Genomic DNA, 27108 nt, shown 5'->3' with positions numbered 1-27108 from the left:
CCCCCCGGGTTCACGCCATTCTCCTGCCTTAGCCTCCCGAGTAGCTGGGACTACAGGCGCCCGCCACCGCGCCCGGCTAGTTTTTTGTATTTTTTAGTAGAGACGGGGTTTCACCGTGTTAGCCAGGATGGTCTCGATCTCCTGACCTCGTGATCCGCCCGTCTCGGCCTCCCAAAGTGCTGGGATTACAGGCTTGAGCCACCGCGCCCGGCAAGAATTATTTTTTAAAAAAAGGAATACTGACTGAGAGTCTAAGTTAACCCAATGGTGACACTCGGGGCTGGAACTACTAGATATTCACATAGAAAAACATGGACCTCAGCCCCCTCTCACACCACCTGCAAAAGGAATTCAAGATGTGTCATAGGCCCCCATAAAAGAGCCAGAACCATAAGGCTTCTAGAAAAAAAGAAAGAACTGTCCTTACAACTTAGGGTGGACACAGATTTCTTGGAGATGGTGCAAAAAACACTGGCTGGACGTGGTGGCTCATGCCTGTAATCCCAGCACTTTGGGAGGTGGAACCGGGAGGATTGCTTTAGCCCAGAGGTGTGAGATTAGCCTGGGCAACAGAGACAAACCTCATCTCTAACAAAAAATAAAAGGTAGCCGGATGCAGTGGTGCATGCGACCATGGTCCCAACTACTTGGGAGCCAGAGGCAGGAGGATCAGTTGAGCCCAGGAGGTCAAGGCCGCAGTGAGCAGTGACTGTGCCACTGCACTCAATCAAGCCTGGGGGACAGAGTGAGATCTGTCAAAAACAAAACCAAAAAAGAAAAAGCCACTATTGGTAAAACAAAAAATTGATAAATTGGACTTCATTAAATTTTGAAATGTTCTGCTTACCAAATAACAATCCAACAAAATGGAATAGGTAAGCTACACACTGGGGGAAATATTTGCAGAAAACATATCTGAAGAAGCATCTTTAGAGAACTTCTGAAAGTTAACAATAAAAAGATGAACAACCAAATCAAAAGCAGACATGAGACTTGAACAGCCACGTAACAAATAAAGCTACACAAATGGCCAGCCAGCAAGTGAAAGGTGCTCATGTTAGTGGTCACTGCTGGGCAAGGCAGGTTCAGCAGGTGAAACTCCATCAAGATAATTCACCACATCAACAGACTAGCTGGGACTACAGGTGCCCGCTACCATGCCTTGCTAATTTTTGTCTATTTTTTAGTAGAGACGGGGTTTCACCATGTTAGCTAGGATGGTCTCAATCTCCTGACCTCGTGATCCGCCCGCCTCAGCCTCCCAAAGTGCTGGGATTACAGGCGTGAGCCATCGCGCCAGCCGGATAATTTTTTTAAAGGAAAATAAGTGTTGACAAGAAATTGTAACTGTGATACATTGCTGGTAGAAATGCATAAAGTTGCAATCACTGTGAAAAACAGTTTGCAGTTGCTCCAAAGGTTAAACATAGAACTACCATTGGACCCAGGAATTCTACTACTAGATATATAACAAAAAGAATGGCAAAGAGAACTCAAACAGATATTTGTACACTAACATTTACAGCATCACTATTCCACAAGAGCCAAAAGATGGAAATAATCCAACTATCAATGAACAAATGAATGTATAAAAACAAGGTGGTACATGCATGCAATTGTACATCATCCATGTTTAAAAAACAATTTTGATACATGATATGATGCGGATGGACACTGAAAACATTATGCCTAATGAAATAAGCCACAAACAAAAGGAATATATTGTATGATCCTACTAAAATCAAGTGCCTAGAATAATCAAATTCATACGCAGAGAAGATGGGATACAAATCACTATGGGCTGGTGCTAATCAGTTTTGTAAGGTGCAGTTGGAAACTGGGGACATGGCAGCACCCGGCCCAGCACTCGGCCTTTTGGACATTGATGGGACCCTGACCACCCCACAGCAGAAAATTACCAAAGAAATGGATGACTTCCTACAAAAAGTGAGGCAGAAGATCAAAATGGGAGAGGTAGGCAGGCTGGACTTTGAGGAAGTGCAGGAGCAACTGGGAAATGATGTGGTTGAAAAATATGATTACACGTTTCCATAAAATGACTTGGTAGCATACAAACATGGGAAATGCTCGTGTAAATGTCATGAGCATTCCAAGTCACCTGGGTGAGGTCCTAATCCAAGATTTAATCAACTACTGTCTAAGCTACAATGCAAAAATTAAACTCCTGAAGAAGAGGGGTACTTTCACTGAATTCTGAAATGGGATGTTAAACATGTCCCCTATTTGGAAGAAGCTGCAGCCAAGAGGAAGGCATTGAGTTCTACGAATTCAATAAAAAAGAAAATATAAGAGAAAAACTTGTAGATCAAGGAAGGAGTTTGCAGGAAAGGGTCTCACGTTTTTCACAGGAGGCCAGATCAGCTTTGATGTCTTTCCTGATGGATGGGACAAGAGGTATTGCCTGCAACATGTGAAAAATGATGGTTATAAGGCCATTTATTTCTTTGGAGACAAAATCATACCAGGTGGCAAAGACCTTGAGACCTTCACAGACCCCGGAACCGTGGGCTACTCCATGATGGTGCCTGAGGACACACACAGGATCTGTGAAGAGTTTGCCTAACGTGTGAGTGGGAGGGGCAGAGGTCCCGGCTGACTAGCCAGCAAAGGGCATTCGGTGGTCCAAGCCAAGGGCCCTCCTGCACATGCTCACCCCCTCGCAGCCCAGCCAGGCTCTGCGCACTGTGTCAAGCACGTGTGGTCTTGACCTCCACTGCTGACATGCCATGCCTCCACCTCCAGTGCCAGAAGGGAGGAGAAAAGACTTGTCAAAAATTCCTTAGAGGAATACCTCCCATAAAAGATTTTCCTCACCCATCCGCAGCCCCCTAGTCTAATACACCCACCCCAATACGTGCAATCACAGTACACATGGTGTTTGGGGAAATTTCCCCATCATTCCAGGGTGATACAGAAAGAAAAAATGTGCCTGGACCCTCCCTCTTTGTCGTTCTTGTGAAAATGTAAGCATTAGTTTTAATGTCTGGACCTCTGCGTCAGCACCAAAAATGGAGATTTGGTGATGAGAAAGCAAGGACAGGCCATCTGCAGTGGTCCACCCCAGGAGAGTTCACAGACACCTCCTGGAACCAAGCTCCCGCCTGCACGTTGCCTCGATGCAGGTAGTGGCTGTGAGCGGGGGCGGCGTGATGCCCAGTGAGTAGATGCACTCCTTCTGTTTTCCTGTTTGTGAAGCTGAGGCCTGCTGGACAGATGACTGGCAGAGTGACAGTAAACCCCGTGGATTTTGCACCTCAGCTGGCCCTGACTCAGCCAGCTCTGTATTTACTACACTTGGAATAACCCGGCTGCTTTTCTGTATCCGTGATGGGAGGCAATGGGAACCAACAGCCCAGCTGGAGTTGGCACTGTCAAAACAGTCCTTCCCCTGGGGGCCGGTTCTCACCCAGGTCCAGCAAAACTAATGTTAGATGTCAGACTTCACCAAAAGGCCCTTCCGGTTGGCCCTGGCTGGGCTTCCCAGAGGCGTTCCTCTCTAGTTCCTCAGGGACTGTGTGAGAACCTGGCTAGGGAAGAGGAACACGGGCTGCTCTCCTGTCAGTGCCTACCCAGCCCCTCACCCGGACTTTATGACTGAGGGGCCTGAGTGCAGCTGCAGCTGGGCCTGCGTCCCTCACTCTTTCCACCTTCTGCACATTCTTTGTGAAACTGGAAGGAGCTCACAGACCTCATCTAGAACACAGTGGAAGAGAACTTGCCTGGGAAACAGTTCACGTGTCACTTTTCAGGATGCGGAAATGCTGGGACCCACAGACCCTACAGTGGTTGGTGCTGGGGCCATGTGGCCTCTGCTGGGCACTTGCTGACCTGCATATGGGGCCAGGGGAGCCCAGGCTGCCCTGCACTCCCACCTCCCAGCCCATAGCAAGGTGCTTTCATCACAGCTAAACCTGATTCCCTCCAAACCTCCCAGCCACTTGGGCCTGTGATTGTCTGAGCCCCAGATGAAGTTGGCTGAAAGCAGGCAGTACCTCATCTCAGTGACTCCCAGAACACGGCCACCGACGGGCATCTTTCCTTGTTGAGTTTTGCAAATGATACTGTAATGACTTTTCAGAATGAAAAGTAGCACATTAAAGTGATTTTATTGTTTCCTAATAAAAAAAGAAAAAAGAAAAATAAATTACCATGGGCTGGAAATAGGGGCAAAGGAACTATATTGCTTACTGTCTTCAAGGTTTTGTTAGAAATAATCAAAATTTCAGGTGTAGATAATAGTGTTGGTTATGCAACACTGTGAATATATTGAATGCCACTGAGTGCACCCTTTCGTTAAAAGGTTAAAATAAACATTGTGTTATGTATATTTTCCCAGAATAGAAAACATGCACAGCTAAGTCCAGATGCCAATCTGGTTAGGTGCTTTCCTTTACCTTCAAGAGTTGGCCAAGGCTCATCCAATCCCTCAAGGCAGCTGGCAAGTCTATGACTGAAGTCTGCATTGGAAGAGAAATTAATGGAGGGAGGAGAAAACTTAAGAGTCCATACTACCCGCTCCCCAGGGCCAACAACTCTCTCTCCTGCACTTTATTGATCCAGCTGAGTATCTCCTGTGACACCTCCTTTTTTCAACTGAAGACTTTGCACCTGAAGAGACTCCCAGGTCTTTTACCTTGGCCCTTGTCAAGGCTGATCCTCTCAGCTACTGTCCATTTAACCTCCATTCATGTCCATGCCACATCAGGCGGAATGAATCCACTGTGAGAGAGGATTGCTACCCCAAATGTCCCTTTCTGGAGGAAGCCACCATTATGCTGTACCTCCAACATGTCCATAAACACCGAGGCATCTCATTCACGCAAGGTGTGTGTCCTCCGACGAAGTTTCACGCTCTAAACCCAGAAAACTTTTGAAATCCAAGTTTTGTTGATTCCCCTTACTTAAGCTGTTCATTTGTCTACAAAACACTGCCCTGATTAAACTGCCAAAAATGTCATGCAGAATTTGTATGTTAATTCTGACATTTTGTTATTACAAGTGTTTTTCTCCCTTAAAATTTATGTCTTGGTTACTGATAAAAGTATACAACTACTAATGCTGTTTTCAGCTATGTTGCCAAGCACATTTATATAAAAATATATTCTTAATTATTTTGAGGATTTGACAAAGACAATAATAATCTCATTTGCTGTATACTAATCTTTACATGTGTTACTTTATTCATTTCTTGCATGCTGGGGCTTACCATACAGTGTTCAGTGAAATTGGTACTATGCAGCATGGTAGGAATGTATATTGGCACAGCTAATTTAGAAGACAGCTTTCTTGTTTCTTAAAAAAAATTAAATTTGAACTTACCATTTGGTCCAGCAAATCCACACCGAGGAAATGCTCCAAGTGAACTGAAAGCATATTCTCCAAAGTCATTTGTACAGACATGTGTCTCTCAATGACAGTGACGTGTTCTGAGAAATGCATCATTAAGTGATGTAGTAATTACACAGACATCATAGCGTGTGCTTACATAAACCTAGATGGCAAAGGCCCCTATACACCTAGACTGTATGATACAGCCAATTGCTCTGGGCTTCAAACTGTACATCATGTAACTGTACTGAATACTGCAGGCAAAGGTTACAAAATGGTCTAAAATCTAAATATAGAAAAGCTACAACAAAATATGGTATACGATATAAAAATTAGTACATCTGTATAGAGCACTTTACCATGAACAGAACTTACAGGACATTGCTCTGCGTGATTCGGTGAGTGAATGGTGACTGGATGTGAAGGCTTAGGACCCTACTGTACACTACTATAGACTTTATAAACATTGTATCTTTAGACTACCCTAAATTTATATGAATATATTTTTATTTATTCAACACTTAACTTTAGCCTACTGTAACATTTAAAATGTATAAACTTTAAAAATTTAAAAAACACTTGTAATAACCCTTATCTTAAAACATAAACATAGGCCGGGCGCGGTGGCTCAAGCCTGTAATCCCAGCACTTTGGGAGGCGGAGACGGGCGGATCACGAGGTCAGGAGATCGAGACCATCCTGACTAACACGGTGAAACCCTGTCTCTACTAAAAAATACAAAAAACTAGTCGGGCGAGGTGGCGGGCGCCTGTAGTCCCAGCTACTGGGGAGGCTGAGGCAGGAGAATGGCAGGAACCCGGGAGGCGGAGCTTGCAGTGAGCCGAGATCGCGCCACTGCACTCCAGGGGGGGGGACAGAGCAAGCGTTTTTCTCAAAAACAGTTAAAAAAAAAAAAGCAAAACATAAACATATTGTATAGCTGTGCAAATTTTAAAAATATTATTCTATATTTTTTCTACTTTAAAATTTAAGTTTTAAATTTTAAACTTTTTTTGTTAACAGCTGAGGCTCAGACACACACATCAGCCTAGACCTACACGGGATCAGGATCATCAACGTCACTGTCTTCCGACTCCACATCTTGTCCCACTGGAAGGGGCAGAAACACACAGGGAGCTGTCATCTCTTATGATAATAACACCTTGCGTACATCCTGAAAGACCTACTTGAGGCTGTTTTACAGATAAGTGGTTTTCTTTAACATGCAGATAGAATATACTCTCAAATAATGATAAAAAGTATAGTACAGTAAATACATAAACCAGGAACACAGTCATTTATATTCACTACCAAGTATTATATACTCCACATAGTTGTATGTTCTATATAGTACTTTAACATAACTGGAAAACCAGTAGATTTCTTTCCATCAGCATCATCACTGATGCCTGTGTAATGTGTTACACTACACACTTGTGACAGCTACAAGACACTAGGGGATAGGACTTTTTAAGCTCTAGTATAATCCTATGGGACTGCCATCAGACACGCTATCCATCATTGACCAGAATGTTATTATATATTACATGACTGTATTATGAATGCTCAAAGCAGCATTATTCATAATATAAAAAACAGAAATAATTAAATGTCCATCAACTGATGAATGAATAAACACTGTTTATATATCCACACAATGGACTATGAATCTATGAAAAGGAAAACACATGACCGGCACATGCTAAAGTATCAATTAACTTCAAAAATAGTATCTAAATGAAAGAAGTCAGACTCCCAATATAATATGTTGCATGATTCCATTTCTATTACACAGATGGGAAATTTATACAGACAGAGTATCAGAGCAGTATTGCTTAGGGCTGGAGATGGGAGTAGGGATGGACATGGGCAGGAGGGGACTTCAGCGAGAGAAGTATTTTTAAGTGAGATCATGGTGATGGCTGCACACAGTGTCAATTTAATAAATCATCAATTATATACCTTTATAGTTGGGTGAACTTTATGATAGGTTCACACCCAATATGGTGTGTGCATCACGCAATAATGTTATGGAAATTCTTACCTGGTTTTTAACCAGCCAAGATATATGCGGTTTAAGCAACATTAATTCAGATGGTTGCGATAAGTCATTTCAAGTTTATGAGGTAGTTGTCCTATATATATATGGCGAATGTTATTCCATGAGTTTCCTGTATCTATTGCAATAATCATATTTTTTTCTGTATTAACCTCTTACAGTGGCTAATTTTATTTATTGCATTTACAATGTTAATCTACCATGTCATATTTTGAAATCATATTGGTCAGAATTTATGGTATTTTTATACATCACATACTTCAATTTACCTTATCTGATTTTAGTTTTGAAGCTATGTTGCCATTTTATTTAATTGCACAGTATAGGATTTTCTAAATTATAGAAAATTATTAAGTCCTCCTTGAATTTTTGTTTTTAGAACTTACTTCTAGGAATTTATATGAGGTACAGTCCATAAAGAACTGTTTTAATTCCTCATACATGTCTTCAATGGGTATAGAATTGGTCATACTTTTCTGCTTGGATTTCAACATGAAACTTACCTCTTATCTCCTTGGCAGGTAGGCAGACATGACTTTTCCCATTTTCTAAATGGAGACTGTGGGCAAATGCAGGTAAGTTCTTGGGGTATGTGAAGGGACCTCTCTTGCTCTCAAAAGACAACCGAAGAAGGAGGGCAGTGCCACAGCAGAACTGCTATTGATGCCACCTCAGCTAGATTCCAGAACAGATACTTACCTGTAGACAACTGAGGTGTAGGAAAACAGTGAAGCACCCAGCACCCAGCAGAGAAAGCAATGCCTGGGGACAGGGAGGCACTGATTGTGGCAAGGGGAAAAAACAGCTGCCAGAAGGCTGTTCACACAAGGGTCTCAGGCTGCACAGACACCCACACCTGCTGAGGGGGTCTGGTTTTCATAAAGGATATGGCTCAGCCAGGCTACCAACAAGCAGTTAATAAACAGTAATACGACACTTTCCAAAGACCTTACGTGAGTAATGCGTTGATCCTCACAAATTTCCAAACAGGATGGTAGTACAATGCCTCCTGAACAGGGTGAGGAAACTGATCCACGAGGTCATGGAGCCTGCCCGTGGTCACATGGGATGGGTGCAGAGCTGGACGTTGGGCCTTCCGCCGGGACTGAGTGCCATCTTCTGAGCTCTGTCTACTGAGTGCCTTTGTCCTGTCTGCTGACCATGGGTCAGAGGTGCAGACTGCACCGGGGAGTAAAAATGTCACCTTCTCAATGTTGGGAAAACTCCCTGCCAGAACTGCCAATGGCCCTTTCCAAGCAGTGGGCAAGCTCAGACTAAAGAAGGAGGCGGCAGACCATGTCAGCCTGGCAGATTGCCAAAGATTCATTCAAGGAGAACCCACATCCTGGCCCATCCTGGGTGATGGCAAGATAAGGTAGATCACTGCTTTTGCAATGCATCCCTGTCCAGCCTTTTCTACCATGAAAAGAAAAGGGAACAGGGAAAAAAAGAAACAAAAGTCACTGTTGGGCTCGCTAACTCATCTGGCTACTTTCTTAATCTATTTGCTTTCTGCCTGAAAAGGTTGTTTGGGTTTCCTACAATCTGGTTGACATTTCTAAGGTAAGGACAGTGTTCCAGGCAGCAGCAGTTAGCTTGGTCCTTAGGTCACTGTTTTGGTGAAGATTTGCAGGTGTATCTGCCACTGTAGTGAAGAACTGCTTTGGGTAGTGTCTGGAGAAATGTTTTAAAGGACATAGTTAAAACATTGTGCTACAAACCAACACTTGAACGCCAACTGTTTTGTCCTACCCCTCTGTCACAGGGGAGGGGGCTGTGTTCTTGGCAAAGGTCATCTCTCTGTCATGATTCTGGATCTCCTTCTGTTCTCCTGATTATCTGCCACTCAGTTATCCCCACTCTCTCCCACAACTTTAACCTCGGCTTCTCTATTTTAGGAGCCTCTTCTCTCAGGCTCAAGGCTCTCCTGTCCTCCACCGTTCCTCCCTCCACCCCAAACACCCTTCCAGCATGTGTCCCAGCTGATCTATCCTTTAGCCAAACTTCCTCAGAAGAGGCCTCACCCTGCCGTCCCTGCCCATCTCCTCTCTGATTCACTCGTCAACTCCATATCTGATTTCCAGTTTCTTCTCCTTGCCTGTTGTGACTTCCTGTGGACGTGGCCAAAAATCACATAGTCCTCCTGTTGTGCAGCGTCCCCTCAATCTTGAGATGTCCTCTCCCTCAGTTCCTATGTCACCACACATGGCTGGCTTGGCTTTTCCCTCTAGTTCTTCCTTCCCTGTCTCCTGTGGACTCCTTGTCTGCTCTCCCCGCTTCAGTGTCCTCACAGGGGCTTCCTTCCCTTCTCAGCCGACACCATCACCTGGGGGATCACGCTCACCTGGCAGCCTGGGGCCTCTCTATCTCTGTGCTGGTCATGCCCACGTCTGAGCTGCAGACCCACAGGCACTTCCACTTGTGCATCCCATGCCCAGCACACACTTCTCCTGTCTCAAACGCAGCTGTTCAGCCCCACCTCACCCCTCAGACAAGTTCCTCCCTGTGGATCACCTTTTTCATTGATTAGCACTGTGTTGCCCAAATCAGAAACCTGGAAGTGATCTAGACTCCTCACACATCCAGTCAATCACTTACCACATCTATTGATTCTGTCTGCTAAATATACCTCGATAATATTTACTTACATATATTCATATGTCTCCTTCTCCACTGCATTTTTTATCATGGGCCACATTTACCCTTCAGGTAACAACAACACCGGCCACTCTGGCCCTTCCAGTCAGAAGTGCCAAAACAACTGTTCTAAGGTGCAAATCTGATCACATTACTCCTCTGGGTGAAACCTTGCAATGGCTTCCTGTTGATCTTAGAATACTGCCTGGCCGCCTGTCTTCAGAGGTCCCCGTCACCAGCCCTCTGCAGACTTTTCACTCCCACTCCATGCTCTGGTTGTGGGGATCACTTCAGTTCCTGGAGTTCCTTTTCTCCGTCCCACTGCTCCCCTCAATACGCTATCTGCCTTTCTTGGAACACCGGTCCCTCTTCCTTCCCCACCTCCCCAGGTAATTGGGTTTGTCTTTCAGGTCTTGCCTTACATGTCACTTTCTCCAGGAAGCTCCCCTGGCCTCTCAAATTTGGGTCAAAAATGTCACCTGGATGGAATTTCCACCCATTCTAATGCTGCTTATGCTCATGTGGATCATTCTATTGGCACGCCTGTCTCACGGTGCAATGAAAGTTGGGTGGCAGCAAGGTCAGGCTTTCCTATCTCTCATGAAAGCACATTCCTGCCTATATCCCCAGCACCTACCAGTGTCTGGCTCCCAGGATGATCTCAATACATTTTGGTGGACAGAAAAAATGAAAGGACAAGGGGAAGAAAACAACCAGCCAAAGTCTAAGAGCCTATGGCTGGGCTACAGCAAAGTCTTGGCATGTTCTACAATGCATGTCGCCACATTTGCGGAAACACACAACTGCCTCTTCTGTTCAAAGATGACCCTTCTTATGGGAAACAGATGGAAGTTTCTCCCCATGTGCAGGTAAAGACACAAGCACTGATGTCATAGCTGCCACCCTCTCCTCTCACTGCTGCCCATGCCCAGCTGGTGCTGAGGGGACATCTTAAACTGTTGTGACTCCATGGCCCCCAAAGCCACGGAGCTCAGAGCTGCTCCTCAAGGAATGTCCTCCCCATTTCCTTCTCCCTGGCTCCTCTCCTTGCTGTGTCCACTGGTGCCTCCTCCTCTGGCTTCTGAAACATCATCCTCTGTGCCTCACTGTTTCAAACTTTACTTTCCCCATAGAATGTTCTTTTCCACATCCCTGTCACTGGATGCTCATGAGAAGGCTGATGGGGTAATTTTTTGTCAGGACAAATCAACTGTATAAAACCTACCTGAAGCACACTAGTACTTCTGAAATAAAGGTCAAATATTTTGTAGCCCTGTGGAGTCAGATTCATGGTAGAAATATGTACATGTCTGTCCCATTTTTGCAGCTTTTTTTCAGAAATTTAATGTCCCATATAAGCCAATGTTCCAGGTACCTGAAGTTAAGCTCATAACTGCTGGACTCATTTTAACTATTTTAGTTAACATCCTTCAAAAACCTTTACATCATTTTCCTACCTTCTTAGACCATACGAAAACCTAGTTATATTTTTTCATGACAATGAAGAGACATCTTAATAGCTATAAGTAGATCATTATATAAAGATGTCATGCTTTCAAAATTTACAAAGGCAGGACAGACTAAATTATACAAGATCACTATGCTTTTACAACCACAGGACTGTCAGAAGATCATTTCTCACAGCACTATTTCTGCCCACTCTTCTCTAGATGGTCAAGTTTGTTTAAAATGTTGTTAAACACAAGAGTTATTGATTCACATCAGTAAGTTGCAGTAGGCAAGGCCTTTTGCTTTCCTGACCTTGAAGTCAGAGGCTGTGTTAGCCACACCCTTCTGGGGGCTACTTCTCAACTATGCTCTAGATGGCAGGCAGGGGAAGCTGGACAAGCAACTTCAATGTGTTATGTAGTATTTCCAAGTTCTGGCTCAGAAAGTTGAACTTTACTGAACTTTCAAATGTAGCAACTATTTTTGCTGTAAAGCCATAACTGAGTGTGCTCTGTTTTGTTTTTAAAAAATTTCTGTGGGATAAAGTTGTACAGAGATTTTTTTTTTTTTTTTTTTTTTTTTGAGACGGAGTCTTGCTCTGTCGCCCAGGCTGGAGTGCAGTGGCTGGATCTCAGCTCACTGCAAGCTCTGCCTCCCGGGTTTACGCCATTCTCCTGCCTCAGCCTCCCGAGTAGCTGGGACTACAGGCGCCCGCCACCTCGCCCGGCTAGTTTTTTGTATTTTTTTAGTAGAGACAGGGTTTCACCGGGTTAGCCAGGATGGTCTCGATCTCCTGACCTCGTGATCCGCCCGTCTCGGCCTCCCAAAGTGCTGGGATTACAGGCTTGAGCCACCGCGCCCGGCCTGTACAGAGATTTTTAAGGTTCTATGTTTAATTTTAATTTTCAAACATAGATTTTAACTACTTTTTTGCAATTATGATTAGAATGCACTCTCAAACACGTTACAGAAAGTTTAGTCCATTGAGAGATCTCTATTAGAGTAACTTAGAGGTTTACTCAGTTTGGGTGCATGCTTTGGAGGACACCTTGTCCTGCCATTTAGGTTTAATTTAAAATCCTGCTTAATTTTCTTTTTTGAGAAGGAGTCTTGCTCTGTCACCCAGGCTGGAGTGCAGTAGCACAAGCTCAGCTCACTGCAACTTCTGCCTCCTAGGCTGAAGTGATTCTTCTGCCTCAGCCTTCCGAGTAGCTGGGATTACAGGCATGCACCACCATGCCCGGCCAATTTTTCTATTTTTAGTAGAGATATGGCTTCACCATGTTGGCCTGGCTGGTCTTGAACTCCTGACCTCAAGTGATTCATCTACCTTGGCCTCCCAAAGTACAGGGGTTACAGGTGTGAGCCACCGTGCCTGGCCTAAAATCCTGTTTAATTTTTAATTAAAGAGTATCCTGAGATTGAAAAGTGAATTATTGGGGGAGAATACAATTTGCAACTTCCTCACTATGTGTGCATAAGTTTCCTCCACGCTAGGCAAAAACAAATTCTATTTAGATGCTAATGAACTTTACTTGCTGCCCATTCCACTAATTTTGAATCACCATTTCAGGAAAATAAATTATTCTCACCATTTGACTTTACAATCTGAAAATCCTGGGGCCCCAGCCTGGTCATGCCTGCTTGCAGGGCAGCCTTGGGTCATAACTTCAGTGCTGGTGGACCCTGCCTTACTGGAAGACGGCTCCAGCACAGGAGGCTCCCACAGCGAAACATCAGCCCACATACTCCCTTCCCAAACTGTAGCTTAGCCTGGGCCCACAGCAACTCCCCACGTCACTTGGTTGGAGCATGTCTGTGGGGGCAGGTTTTGCTTTCCTTGTCCCACCCACACACATGTGTGCATACACCCCACCCTGTTACTGCTGCACCAAGAGAGCACTCCGCCCCCTCCCCCGGCGGACCACCATTGTAGAAAAAGCCTTGGTGGGCACAGAGCCAGTGAGCTCCACTCCCACCACCAGTGCCCTGCCCTGCCCTTGTGCCAACACTGCCTTGGGAGTGAAACTAGGTACAGAGAACAGCAGATCGTCTCCTGCCCTGAGCTACCACTCCTGCTCATGCAATACAGAGAAGGCACAGACCTGTGCCCGCCAGTGCCCCCAAGGTAACACCATCACCAATGCAACCACATACACAGTCGCCAGCAGCAGCCCCCTGCCCTTCCCTGAGCTGTGTTGCCTCTGCCACTGTGGTGAATGCCCACAGGGGGCAGGCATGCTGGCACCCACTAGCACCCTGCTGCAGTTGATGAGTGTGCACCCCACTATGCTGCTGCTACTGCTGCTGGCACTGCACTATAAAACTCATTGGCTGACACCACCCATTGGAGTGTAGTGACCAACATTCTGTGAGCACCTCAGACCCTCCCAGAACAGTGAATTCTTAACCTCAGGGAGCCAGAGAACAAAGTCTGGGCCCAATACAAGTTCCCCAGAGTTAACACAGCTAGTTCAGGAGTTGGGAGTTGAATATTGGCCCCATAAAATCTTCCAGAAATGAAGCCAGTGGGCTGAAGCCACCTTATACCACACTCAAACCCTTAAGGTTATCAATGAGGATAAAAGGAAAAAAAATGAAAGGTCAGCAGCCTCAAAGATTGAAGGAAAATAAGCCCATAAAGATGAGAAAGGGCCAGTGAAAGAACCATGACAACTCAAAAAGTCAGAGTACCTTCTTTCCTCCAGATGACCTCATTACCTCTCCAACAAGTGTTCTGGACTAGGCTGAAATAGTTGAAATGACAGAAACAGAACTCAGACTATGGATAGCAATGAAAACCATTGAGCTACAGGAGTATGTTGAAACCTAATCCAAGGACTCTAGAAATCACAATAAAACAATGCAGGAGCTGACAGACAAAATAGTCAGTATAGAAAAGAATGTAACTGACCTGATAGAGCTGAAAGGCACATTAAAAGAATTTCATAATGCAATCCCAAGTATTAATAGCAGAATAGAACAAGTGGAGGAAAGTATCTCATAGCTTGAAGACTGGCTTCTGAAATAAGATAGTCAGACAAGAACAGAAAAAACAAGAATAAAAACGAATGAACAAAACCTCTGAAAAAATGGGATTATGTAAGGAGACCAAATCTATGACTCACTGGTGTCCCTGAAAGAGATGAAGAGAATGGAAGGAACTTGGAAAACATATTTCAGGATGTTATCCATGAGAACTTCCCCAACCTAGCTAGAAAGGCCAACATTAAAATACAGGAAATGTAGAGAATGCCAGTCAAGATACCTCACAGGAAGACCAACCAAAATACACATAATTATCAGATATTCTCCAAGGTCAAAATGAAAGGAAAAATGTTAAAGGCAGCTAGAGAGAAAGGTCAGGTCACCTACAAAGGGAAACCCATCTGACTAATGATAGGCCTTTCAGCCAGAAGCCCTACAAGCCAAAGAGATGTGAAAGCCAATATTCAACATTTTTAAAGAAAAGTATTTCCGGCCGGGCGCGGTGGCTCACGCCTGTAATCCCTGCACTTTGGGAGGCCGAGGCGGGCGGATCACGAGGTCAGGAGATCGAGACCATCCTGGCTAACACGGTGAAACCCCGTCTCTACTAAAACACAAAAAATTAGCCGGGCGCGGTGGCGGGCGCCTGTAGTCCCAGCTACTTGGGAGGCTGAGGCAGGAGAATGGCGCGGACCCGGGAGGCGGAGCTTGCAGTGAGCTGAGATCGCGCCACTGCACTCCAGCCTGGGCGACAGAGTGAAGACTCCGCCTCAAAAAAAAAAAAAAAAAAAAAAGAAAAGTATTTCCAACCCAAAATTTCATACCCAGCAAAACTAAGCTTCATAAATAAAGGAGAAATAAGATCCTTTTCAGATAAGCAAATGCTGAGAGAATCTGTCACCACCAGACCTGCCTTACAAGAGCTCCTGACAAGAGCACTCAATATGAAAAGATTGTTACCAGCCACTACAAAACACAATGATGTACACAGACCAGTGATATTATAAAGCAACCACAAAAACAAGTCTGCAAAATAACCAGCTAACATCATGATAACAGGATTAAATTCACAAATACTAATACTAACCTTGAATATAAATGGGCTAAATGCCCTACTTAAAAGCCACAGAGGGGCAAGGTGGATAAAAAAGCAAGACCCATTGGCATGCTGTCTTCAAGAGACCCATTTCACATGCAATGACACACATAGGCTCAAAATAAAGGGATGGAGAAAAATCGACCAAGCAAATGGAAAACAGAAAAAAGCAGGGGTTACAATCTGAGTTTCAGGCAAAACAGACTTTAAACCAACATAGATCAAAAAGTACAAAAAGACATTGTCAGCAGGAGGTTCCAAGATGGCCGAATAGGAACAGCTCCAGTGTACAGCTCCCAGCGTGAGCAACAAAGAAGGCAGGTGATTTCTGCATCTCCAACTGAGGTACTGGGTTAATCTCACTGGGGCTTGTCAGACAGTGGGTGCAGCCCACGGAGCATGAGCCGACGCAAGGTGGAAGCACAAGGGGTTGGGGAATTCCCTTTCCTAGCCAAGGGAAGCCATGACAGACAGTACCTGGAAAATCGGGACACTCCCACCCTAATACTGTGCTTTTCCAACGGTCTTAGCATATGGCACACCAGGAGGTTATATCCCACGCCTGGCTTGGAGGGTCCCACGCCCACAGAGCCTCAGTCACTGCCAGCACAGCAGTCTGAGATCAAATTGCAAGGTGGCAGTGAGGCTGGGGGAGGGGCATCTGCCATTGCTGAGGCTTGAGTAGGTAAACAAAGCTGCTGGGAAGCTCGACCTCGGTGGAGTCCACCACAGCTCAAGGAGGCCTGCCTGCCTGCCTCTGTAGACTCCACCTCTGGGGGCAGGGCATAGCTGAACAAAAGGCAGCAGAAACTTCTGCAGACTTAAACATCCCTGTCTGACAGCTTTGAAGAGAGTAATGGTTCTCCCAGCATGGAGTTTGAGATCTGAGAAATGGACAGACTGACTCCTCAAGGGGGTCCCTGACCTCCGAACTAGCCTAACTGGGAGGCACCTCCCAGTAGGGGCCGACTGCCACCTTATATGGTCAGTTGCCCCTATGAGAGGAAGCTTCCAGAGGAAGGATCAGGCAGCAACATTTGCCGTTCTTCAATATTTGCTGTTCTGCAGCCTCCGCTGGTGATACCCAAGCAAACAGGGTCTGGACCTCCAGCAAAATCCAGCAGACCTGCAGCTGAGGGTTCTGACTGTTACAAGGAAAACTAAGAAACAGGACATCCACACCAAAACTCCATCTGTACGTCACCATCATCAAAGACCAAAGGTAGATAAAACCATAAAGATGGGGAGAAACCAGAACAGAAAAGCTGAAAATTCTAAAAATCAGAGTGCCTCTTCTCCTCTAAAGGAATGCAGCTTCTTGCCAGCAATGGAACAAAGCTGGATGGAGAATGATTTTGACAAGTTGAGAGAAGAAGGCTTCAGACGATTGGTAATAACGAACTTCTCCAAGATAAAGGAGGATGTTCGAACCTATCACAAAGAAGCAAATAAACCTTGAAAAAAGATTAGACGAATGGCTAACTAGAATAAACAGCACAGAGAAGACCTTAAATGAACTGACGGAGCTGAAAATCATGGCATGAGAACCACATGTCGCATACACAAGCTTCAGTAGCCAATTCAATCAAGTGAAATAAAGGGTACCAGTGATTGAAGATCAAATGAATGAACTGAAGCAAGAAGAGAAGTGTAGAGAAAAAAAAGTAAAAAGAAATGAACAAAGCCTCCAAGAAATATGGAACTATGTCAAAAGACCAAATCTACGTCTGATTGGTGTACCTGAAAGTGACAGGGAGAATGGAACCAAGTTGGAAAACACTCTGCAGGATATTATCCAGGAGAACATCCCCAACCTAGCAAGGCAGGCCAACATTCAAATTCAGGAAATATAGAGAATGCCACAAAGATACTCCTCAAGAAGAACAACTCCAAGACACATAATTGTCAGATTCACCAAAGTTGAAATGAAGGAAAAAATGTTAAGGGCAGCCAGAGAGAAAGGTCGGGTTACCCACAAAGGGAAGCCCATCAGACTAAAAGCAGATCTCTCAGCAGAAACTCTCCAAGCCAGAAGAGAGTGGGGCCAATATTCAACATTCTTAAAGAAAAGAATTTTAAACCCAGAATTTCATATCCAGCCAAACTAAGTTTCATAAGTGAAGGAGAAATAAAATCTTTTACAGACAAGCAAATGCTGAGAGATTTTGTCACCACCAGGCCTGCCCTACAAGAGCTCCTGAAAGAAGCACTAAATATGGAAAGGAACACCTGGTACCAGCCACTGCAAAAACATGCCAAAATGTAAAGATCATCGATGCTAGGAAGAAACCGCATCAACTAACAAGCAAAATAACCAGCTAACATCATAATGACAGGATCAAGTTCACACATAACAATATTAACCTTAAATGTAAATGGGCTAAATTCTCCAATTAAAAGACACAGACCGGTAAACTGGATAAACAGTCAAGAACCATCAGGGTGCTGTATTCAGGAAACCCATCTCACATGCAGAGACACACATTGGCTCAAAATAAAGGGATAAAGGAAGATCTTCCAAGCAAATGGAAAACAAACAAACATAAAAGCAGGGGTTGCAATCCTGGTCTCTGATAAAACAGACTTTAAGCCAACAAAGATCAAAAGAGACAAAGAAGACGCCATTACATAATGGTAAAGGGATCAATTCAACAAGAAGAGCTAACTATCCTAAATATATATGCACCCAATACAGGAGCACCCAGATTCATAAAGCAAGTTCTTAGAGACCTACAAAGAGACTTAGTCTCCCACACAAAAATGGGAGACTTTAACACCTCACTGTCAACATTAGACAGATCAATGAGACAGAAAGTTAACAAGGATATCTAGGACTTGAACTCAGCTCTGCAACAAGAAGACCTAACAGACATCTACAGAACTCTCCACCCCAAATCAACAGAATATACATTCTTCTCAGCACCACATGGCACTTATTCCAAAATTGACCACATAGTTGGAAGTAAAGCACTCCTCAGCAAATGTAAAAGAACAGAAATTATAACAAACTGTCTCTCAGACCATAGTGCAATCAAACTAGAAGTCAGGATTAAGAAACTCACTCAAAACCACCCAACTACATGGAAACTGAACAACCTGCTCTTGAATGACTACTGGGTACGTAATGAAATGAAGGCATAAATAAAGATGTTCTTTGAAACCAATGAGAACAAAGACACAACATACCAGAACCTCTGGGACACATTTAAAGCAGTGTATAGAGGGAAATTTATAGCACTAAATGCCCACAAGAGAAAGATCTAAAATTGACACCCTAACATCACAATAAAAAGAACAAGAGAAGTAAGAGCAAACATGTTCAAAGCTAGCAGAAGGCAAGAAATAACTAAGAGCAGAGCAGAGCTGAAGGAGATAGAGGCACAAAAAAAAAAAACCCTCAAAAAAACAATGAATCCAGGAGCTGGTTTTTTGAAAAGATCAACAAAATTGATAGACCGCTAGCAAGACTAATAAAGAAGAAAAGAGAGAAGAATCAAATAGACACAATAAAAAATGATAAAGGGAATATCACCCTTTATCACTACAGAAATACAATTCCATAGAAATACAAACTACCATCAGAGAATACTATAAACACCTCTATGCAAATAAACTAGCAAATCTAGAAGAAATGGATAAATTCCTGGACACATACGCCCTCCCAAGACTAACCCAGGAGGAAGTTGAATCGCTGAATAGACCAATAACAAGCTCTGAAACTGAAGCAATAATTAATAGCCCACCAACCAAAAAAAAGTCCAGAACCAGATGGCTGAATTCTACCAGAGGTACAAAGAGGAGCTAGTACCATTCCTTCTGAAACTATTTCCATTAATAGAAAAAGAGGGAATCCTCCCTAATTCATTTTATGAGGCCAACATCATCCTGATACCAAAGCCTGGCAGAGACACAACAAAAAAAGACAATTTTAGACCAATATCCCTGATGAACATCGATGCAAAATCCTCAATACAATACTGGCAAACCGAAACTAGCAGCACATCAAAAAGCTTATCCACCAAGATCAAGTTGGCTTCATCCCTGGGATGCAAGGCTGGTTCAACATACGCAAATCAAGAAAAGTAATCCATCACATAAACAGAACCAAAGACAAAAGCCACATGATTATCTCAATAGATGCAGAAAAGGGCTTTGACAAAATTCAACAGTGCTTCATCCTAAAAACTCCCAATAAACTAGGTATTGATGGAATAATGTATCTCAAAATAATATGAGCTATTTATGACAAACCTACAGCCAATATCATACTGAATGGGGCAAAAACTGGAAGCATTCCCTTGGAAAACTGGCACAAGACAGGGATGCCCTCTCTTACCACTCCTATTCAACATAGTGTTGGAAGTTCTGGCCAGGGCCTAGAGAAAGAAATAAAGCGTATTCAATTAGGAAAAGAGGAAGTCAAGTTGTCCCTGTTTGCAGGTGACATGATTGTATATTTAGAAAACCCCATCGTCTCTGCCCAAAATCTCCTTAAGCTGATAAGCAACTTCAGCAAAGTCTCAGGATACATAATCAATGTGCAAAAATCACAAGCATTCTTATACACAAATAACAGACAAACAGCCAAATCATGAGTGAACTCCCATTCACAACTGCTTCAAAGAGAATAAAATACCTAGGAATCCAACTTACAAGGGATGTAAAGGACCTCTTCAAGGGGAACTACAAAGCACTGCTCAATGAAATAAAAGAGGACACAAACAAATGGAAGAACATTCCATGCTCATGCATAGGAAGACTCAATATCGTGAAAATGGCTATACTGCCCAAGGTAATTTATAGATTCAAAGCCATCTCCATCAAGCTACCAATGACTTTCTTCACAGAATTGCAAAAAAACTACTTTAAAGTCCATATGGAACCAAAGAAGAGCCTGCATTGCCAAGACAATCCTAAGCAAAAAGAACGAAGCTGAAGGCATCATGCTACTTGACTTCAAACTATACTACAAGGCTACAGTAACCAGAAGAGCATGGTACTGGTACCAAAACAGAGATATAGACCAATGGAGCAGAACAGAGCCCTCAGAAATAATGCCACACATCTACAACCATCTGATCTTTGACAAACCTGATAAGAACAAGAAATGGGGAAAGGATTCCCTATTTAATAAATGGTGTCCACCATGCAATACTATGCAGCCATAAAAAAGGATGAGTTTGTGTCCTTTGTAGGGACATGGATGCAGCTGGAAACCATCATTCTTAGCAAACTATCACAAGAACAGAAAACCAAACTCCGCATGTTCTCACTCATAGGTGGGAACTGAACAATGAGATCACTTGGACTCGGGAAGGGAACATCACACACTGGGGCCTATCACGGGGGGGGGGGGGGGGGAGGGATTGCATTGGGAGTTATACCTGATGTAAATGACGAGTTGATGGGTGCTGACGAGTTGATGGGTGCAGCACAGCAACATGGCACAAGGATACATATGTAACAAACCTGCACGTTATGCACATGTACCCTAGAACTTAAAGTATAATAATAATAATAAGAAGAAGAAAATGGGAGGGTTAGTGAAGTTTTATGAAAGAGGACTTGAATTATAAAGGCAATGCAGATAAGAAAAACAATTCATCTTAGTATTCTGATTCAGTCTGTAACACCGTATTACATTTTCACTTTAAATTAAAAAAAAAAAAAATGGTGCTGGGAAAACTGGCTAGCCATATGTAGAAAGCTGAAACTGGATCCCTTCCTTACACCTTATACAAAAATTAATTCAAGATGGATTAAAGACTTAAATGTTAGACCTAAAACCATAAAAATCCTAGAAGAAAACCTAGGCAATACCATTCAGGACATAGGCATGGGCAAGGACTTCATGACTGAAACACCAAAAGCAAAGGCAACAAAAGCCACAATTTACAAATGGGATCTAGTTAAACTACAGAGCTTCTGCACAGCAAAAGAAACTACCACCAGAATGAACAGGCAACCTACAGAATGGGAGAACATTTTTGCAATCTACTCATCTGACAAAGGACTAATATCCAGAACCTACAAAGAACTCAATCAAATTTATAAGAAAAAACCAACCCCATCAAAAAGTGGGCAAAGGATATGAACAGACACTTCTCAAAAGAAGAGATTTATACAGCCAACAGACACATGAAAAAATGCTCATCATCACTAGCCATCAGATAAATGCAAATCAAAACCACAATGAGATACCATCTCACACCAGTTAGAATGGTGATCATTAAAAAGTCAGTAAACAACAGGTGCTGGAGAGGATGTGGAGAAACAGGAACACTTTTACACTGTTGGTGGAACTGTAAACTAGTTCAACCATTGTGGAAGACAGCGTGGCGATTCCTCAAGGATGTAGAACTAAAAATACCATTTGACCCAGCCATCCCATTACTGGGTATATAACCAAAGGATTATAAATCATGCTGCTATAAAGACACATGCACATGTATGTTTATTGCAGCACTATTCACAATAGCAAAGACTTGGAACCAATCCAAATGTCCATCAATGACAGACTAGATTATGAAAATGCGGCACATATATACCATGGAATACTATGCAGCCATATAAAGGGATGAATTCATGTCCTTTGTAGGGACATGGATGCAGCTGGAACCATCATTCTCAGCAAACTATCGCAAGAACAGAAAACCAAATACCGCATGTTCTCACTCATAGGTGGTAACTGAACAATGAGAACACTTGGACACAGGAAGGGGGGCTTTGCACACTGGGACCTGTTGTGGGGTGGGGGGATGGCGGAGGGATAGCATTAGGAGATATACCTAATGTAAATGACGAGTTAATGGGTACAGCACCTTAACATGGCACATGTATACATATGTAACAAACCTGCACGTTGTGCACATGTACCCTAGAACTTAAAGTATAATTTTTAAAAAAAGGATACAAAAGATAAAACAAAAAGTTGTTTTTCTCAAAGGATAAACAAAATTGACAACCTTTAGCTAGACTAACAAAGAAAAAAAGGGAGAAGACCCAAGGCAATAAAATCAGAGATGAAAAAAAGACATTACAAGTAATACTACAGAAATTTAAAAGATTATTAGTGGCTACCATGAGCAACTATATGCTGCTAACTTGGAAAATGTAGGGGAAGTGGATAAATTCCTAAGCACATAAATCTACAAAGATCGAATCATGAAAAATATCTACAACCTAAACTTACCAATAACAAGTAATGGGATCAAAGCCATAATAAAAAGTCTCCCAGTAAGGAAAAGCCGAGGCCCAGTGGTTTCACTGCTGAATTCTACTAAACATTTAAAGAATTAATACCAATCCTACTCAAACCATTTCAAATAATAGAGGAGGGAATACTTCCAAACTCATTCTATAAGGCCAGTATTAAACTGATACAACAAGCAAAGAGGTATCAAAGAAAGAAAACTATAGGACAATACCTGTGATATACATTGATATAAAAAATTTAAGAAACTATTAGAATAAACCAGAATTCAACAATACATTTAAAAGATCATTCATCATGACCAAGTGAAATTTATCCCAGGGATGCAAAGATGGTTCAACACATGCAAATCAATCAGTGTGATACATCATATCAACAGAATAAAGGACAAAAACCATATGATCATTTCAATTGAGGCTGAGAAAGCATTTGGTAAAGTTCCCTTCAGCATCCCTTCATGAGAAAAACCCTGAAAGAACCAGGTATAAAAGGAACCTATATCAACATAATAAAAACCATGTATAACAGACGCACAGGTAGTATCATACTGAATGAAGACAAACTGAAAGCCTTCCCTCTAAGATGTGGAACATGGCAGAGATGCCTACTTTCACAACAGTTATTCAAAAATATTACTGGAAGTTCTGGCTAGAACAATTAGACTAAAGAAAGAAAGAAAGTGCATCCAAATTGGAAAGGAAGAAGTCAAATTATCCTTATTTGTAGATGATATAATCTTGTCTTTGGAAAAACCTAAAGACTTCACATACAAACAAAAACCTATTAGAACTGACAAACAAATTGATTTAAGTTGCAGGGTGCAAAATCAATATACAAAACTCCATAGCATTTTTATATGCTGACAGCAAACAATCTGAAAAAGAAACCAAAAAGGTAATCTCATTTTCAATAGCCACAAATAAACTTACATACCTAAGTGTTAACCACAGAAGTGAAAAATCTCTATAATGAAAACTATAAAACACTGATAAGAAGATAACACAAAAAATGGAAACATATTTAATGTTCTTGAATTGGAAGAGTCAATGTTGTTAAAATATCCACACTACCCAAAGCAATCTACAGATTCAATGCAATCCCTATCAAAATACCAATGGCATTCTTCACAGAAAAACAAAAAAAATTCTAAAATTTACATGGAGCCACAAAAGACCCGGAATAGCCAAAGCTATCCTACGTAAACAGAACAAAACTGGAAGAATCACATTTCCTGACCTCAAACTATGCTACAGAGATATAATAACCGAGAGAATGGTACTGGCATAAAAACAGACACACAGACCAATGCAACAGAATAAAGAACCCGGAAACAAATCCACACACCTACAGTAAACTTATTTTCAACAAAGGTGCTAAGAACACACTGAGGAAAAGACAGTCTCTTCAATGAATGGTTTTGGAAAAGTAGATGTTGATATGCAGAAGCATGAAAGTAGACCCCTGTCACTTGCCATATACAAAAATCAAATCAAAATGGATTAGACATAAATCTAAGACCTCAAACTGTGAAACTACTACAAGAACACAGGGAAACTCTCTAGGACATCGGATTGGGCAAGGATTTTTTTGATCAATGCCCCACAAGCACAGGTAACCAAAGCAAACATGAACAAATAGGCTGGCAACAAGTCAAAAAGCTTCTGCACAACAAAGGAGACAACAAAGTGACCAGACAACTGACAGAATGGGAGAAAATATCTGCCAGCTACCCATTTGACAAGACATTAATAACCAGAGTATATACCGAGCTCAAACAACACGAATAATCCAACGTAAAAATAGGCAGAAGATTTGAACAGACATTTCTGAAAAGAAGACACAGAAATGCCAAACAGGCATAGGAAAAATGTTCAACATCACTGATCATCAGAGAAATGCAATTCAAAAGTACGGTGAGATATCATCTCACCCCGGTTAAAATGGCTTTTATCCAAAGGACAGGCAATAATAAATGCTGCTGAGGATATGGAGAAAAGGGAACCCTGTACACTGTTGGTGGAAACATAAAACTACCATGGAGCACAGTTGGGAGGTTCCTCAAAAAGCTAGATCTACCATATGATCCAGCAATCCCATTGCTAGGTATATTCCCCAAAGAAAGGACATTAGAATATCAGAGACGTCTGCATTCCCATGTTTGTTGCAGCACTGTTCACAGTAGTCAAAATTTGGAAGCAACCTAAGTGTCCATCAACAGACGAATGGATAAAAAACATGTGGTACATATACACAATGGAGTTGTGTATATTCAGCCACAGAAGAGAGTGAGATCCTGTCATTTGCAACAACATGGATGGAACTGGAGGTCATTATGTTAACTGGAATAGGCCAGGCAAAGAAAAACATTATATGTTCTCACTTCTTTGTGGGATCTAAAATTCAAAAAGATTAAACTTGTGGAGATAGAGAGTAGAAGGATGGTTGCCAGAGGCTAGGAAGGGTAGTGGCAAGGAGGTGGAGATGGAAATTGGTTAATGGGTACAAAAAATAGAAAGCATGAATAAGACCTAGTGTTTGGTAGCACAACAGGGTGATATTAATTGCACATTTTAAAAGAACTATAAGACTATAATTGGATGGTTTGTAACACAAAGGATGAATGCTTGAGAAGATGGATACCCCATTCTCCATGCTGATTATTAAGCATTACATGCCTGTACCAAAATATGTCATGTACTAAATAAGTGTATATACCTACTATATACTCACAAAATAAAAATTTATAAAAGGAACTGTTAAGGAAAATGGCATATTATATGAGAGAATGCGATAGGCTGGAATTTTTCCCCTTGAATAAAAAAGGATGTTTAAAAATTTAGGGGCCGGGGTGGTGGCTCATGCCTCTAATGCCAGCACTTTGGGAGGCCGAGGCGGGAGGATCACGAGGTCAGGAGACTGAGACCATCCTGGCTAACATGGTGAAATCCCGTCTCTACTAAAAATACAAAAAAAAAACACCCCAAAACAAAAAAAAACCCCCAAAACCAAAAAAACAACAACAACAAAAAAAAACAGCCGGGTGTGGTGGCCGGTGCCTGTAGTCTCAGCTACTCAGGAGGCTGAGGCAGGAGAATGGCGTGAACCCGGGAGGCGGAGCTTGCAGTGAGCCGAGATCGTGCCCCTGCACTCTAGCCTAGGGGACAGAGCAAGACTCTGTCTCAAAAAAAAAAAAAAAAAAAAAAAAAAAAAAAAATAGGCCGGGCGCGGTGGCTCAAGCCTGTAATCCCAGCACTTTGGGAGGCCGAGGCGGGTGGATCACGAGGTCAGGAGATCGAGACCATCCTGGCTAACATGGTGAAACCCCGTCTCTACTAAAAATACAAAAAAATAGCCGGGCGAGGTGGCGGGCGCCTGTAGTCCCAGCTACTCGGAGGCTGAGGCGGGAGAATAGCGTGAACCCAGGAGGCGGAGCTTGCAGTGAGCCGAGATCGCACCACTGCACTCCAGCCTGGGCGACACAGCGAGACTCCGTCTCAAAAAAAAAAAAAATTAAAAAAAAAAAAAAAATAAAAATAAAAATAAAAAATTCCTAAGAAATTTTGTAAGGTATTAACAATTTGCAAAAGTAATCCTATTTGCATTATCTTTTCAGGTGTGTAAAATTGTTTAAATAAAAAATATATCAAATGTTTTAAGACTCAGATGGTAACATGAGTGCATCAACAACTTTACACATTTCCACTGATTTCAGTTTGAGGACTGCCTGAGGAATCACCATTTATTAGGTAGACACATTTTAAGATAACACCTTTCTTACATGTTAGGGTAAACCTGGATATTTTCTACCAAATAGAATCACTTAAATAAAAACTTGTTAGTGTGTCATGAGCACTTTTCAGTGTCAGCCACAGACATAATTATAATTATCATGAGCCTGACATTCTTCCAGGATCTTTGGGTCTAACACGCTTCTTGAGCACATCTTCCTATGGCACTGAGGCGGTGTCTATTCATGAATTTCCTTCCACCGCCATTGTTTTGTTCTTAATTTTACCACTAATTTTCTTCCCTGTAGCACCTCCATAAACAACTTACATATAATGCCTCTGGTTGCAAAACATCAATTTTATGATTAAAGAAATAAAGAAGGTGAATTACAGCAAGTAAATGGGGAATACCCTTCAGAAAGCAGCCTTATAAGAGCTGCTGATAGACAACATAACAAAAAATGGATTATGATAATGTAGTCCTCTCATACATGAAATACAAGGCCCAGCTGAAAGGAGTTACAGAACTTCTAAAGGGCAGTCGGTAACCTGTCTAAAAACTTACCAAATTCTCTCTCTGGCTCGAAGG

General features: G+C 42.5%; 1 protein-coding gene, 1 long non-coding RNA gene and 1 pseudogene across 4 annotated transcripts in view; 2 read left to right on the top strand and 1 right to left on the bottom strand.

The window, feature by feature from the left end:
* Positions 1–1253: 1253 nt before the first annotated feature.
* On the top strand, positions 1254–3550 carry LOC103879528 (annotated as a pseudogene).
* Positions 3551–3669: 119 nt separating this feature from the next.
* Positions 3670–27108, bottom strand: part of ANKRD62 (ankyrin repeat domain 62) — a 101658-nt gene continuing 78219 nt past the window's right edge. The window contains exons 19-22 of one of the 2 annotated variants that reach the window (XR_004179997.1): positions 6408–8824; positions 4416–5447; positions 4014–4136; positions 3670–3714 (exon numbers count right to left, since the gene is read on the bottom strand). The gene's annotated coding sequence lies outside the window, so the exon portion shown is untranslated. Of the gene's footprint in view, positions 3715–4013; positions 4137–4415; positions 5448–6407; positions 8825–27108 lie in introns of those variants that run through there. The other variant, XR_004179998.1, reaches the window with a different exon arrangement.
* The window catches only part of LOC110741769, a 91845-nt gene continuing 72633 nt past the window's right edge, over positions 7897–27108 (top strand). Inside the window, exons 1-2 of one of the 2 annotated variants that reach the window (XR_004180002.1) lie at positions 7897–7983; positions 10456–11315. This is a non-coding gene — a long non-coding RNA (uncharacterized LOC110741769). Of the gene's footprint in view, positions 7984–10455; positions 11316–27108 lie in introns of those variants that run through there. The other variant, XR_004180001.1, reaches the window with a different exon arrangement.

This window comes from Papio anubis, chromosome 19 (genome assembly GCF_008728515.1).
Source record: "Papio anubis isolate 15944 chromosome 19, Panubis1.0, whole genome shotgun sequence".
Lineage (NCBI taxonomy): Eukaryota > Metazoa > Chordata > Mammalia > Primates > Cercopithecidae > Papio > Papio anubis.
The sequence above is the reverse complement of the archived record's forward strand: the minus strand, read 5'-3'. Positions and strand labels throughout refer to the sequence as shown.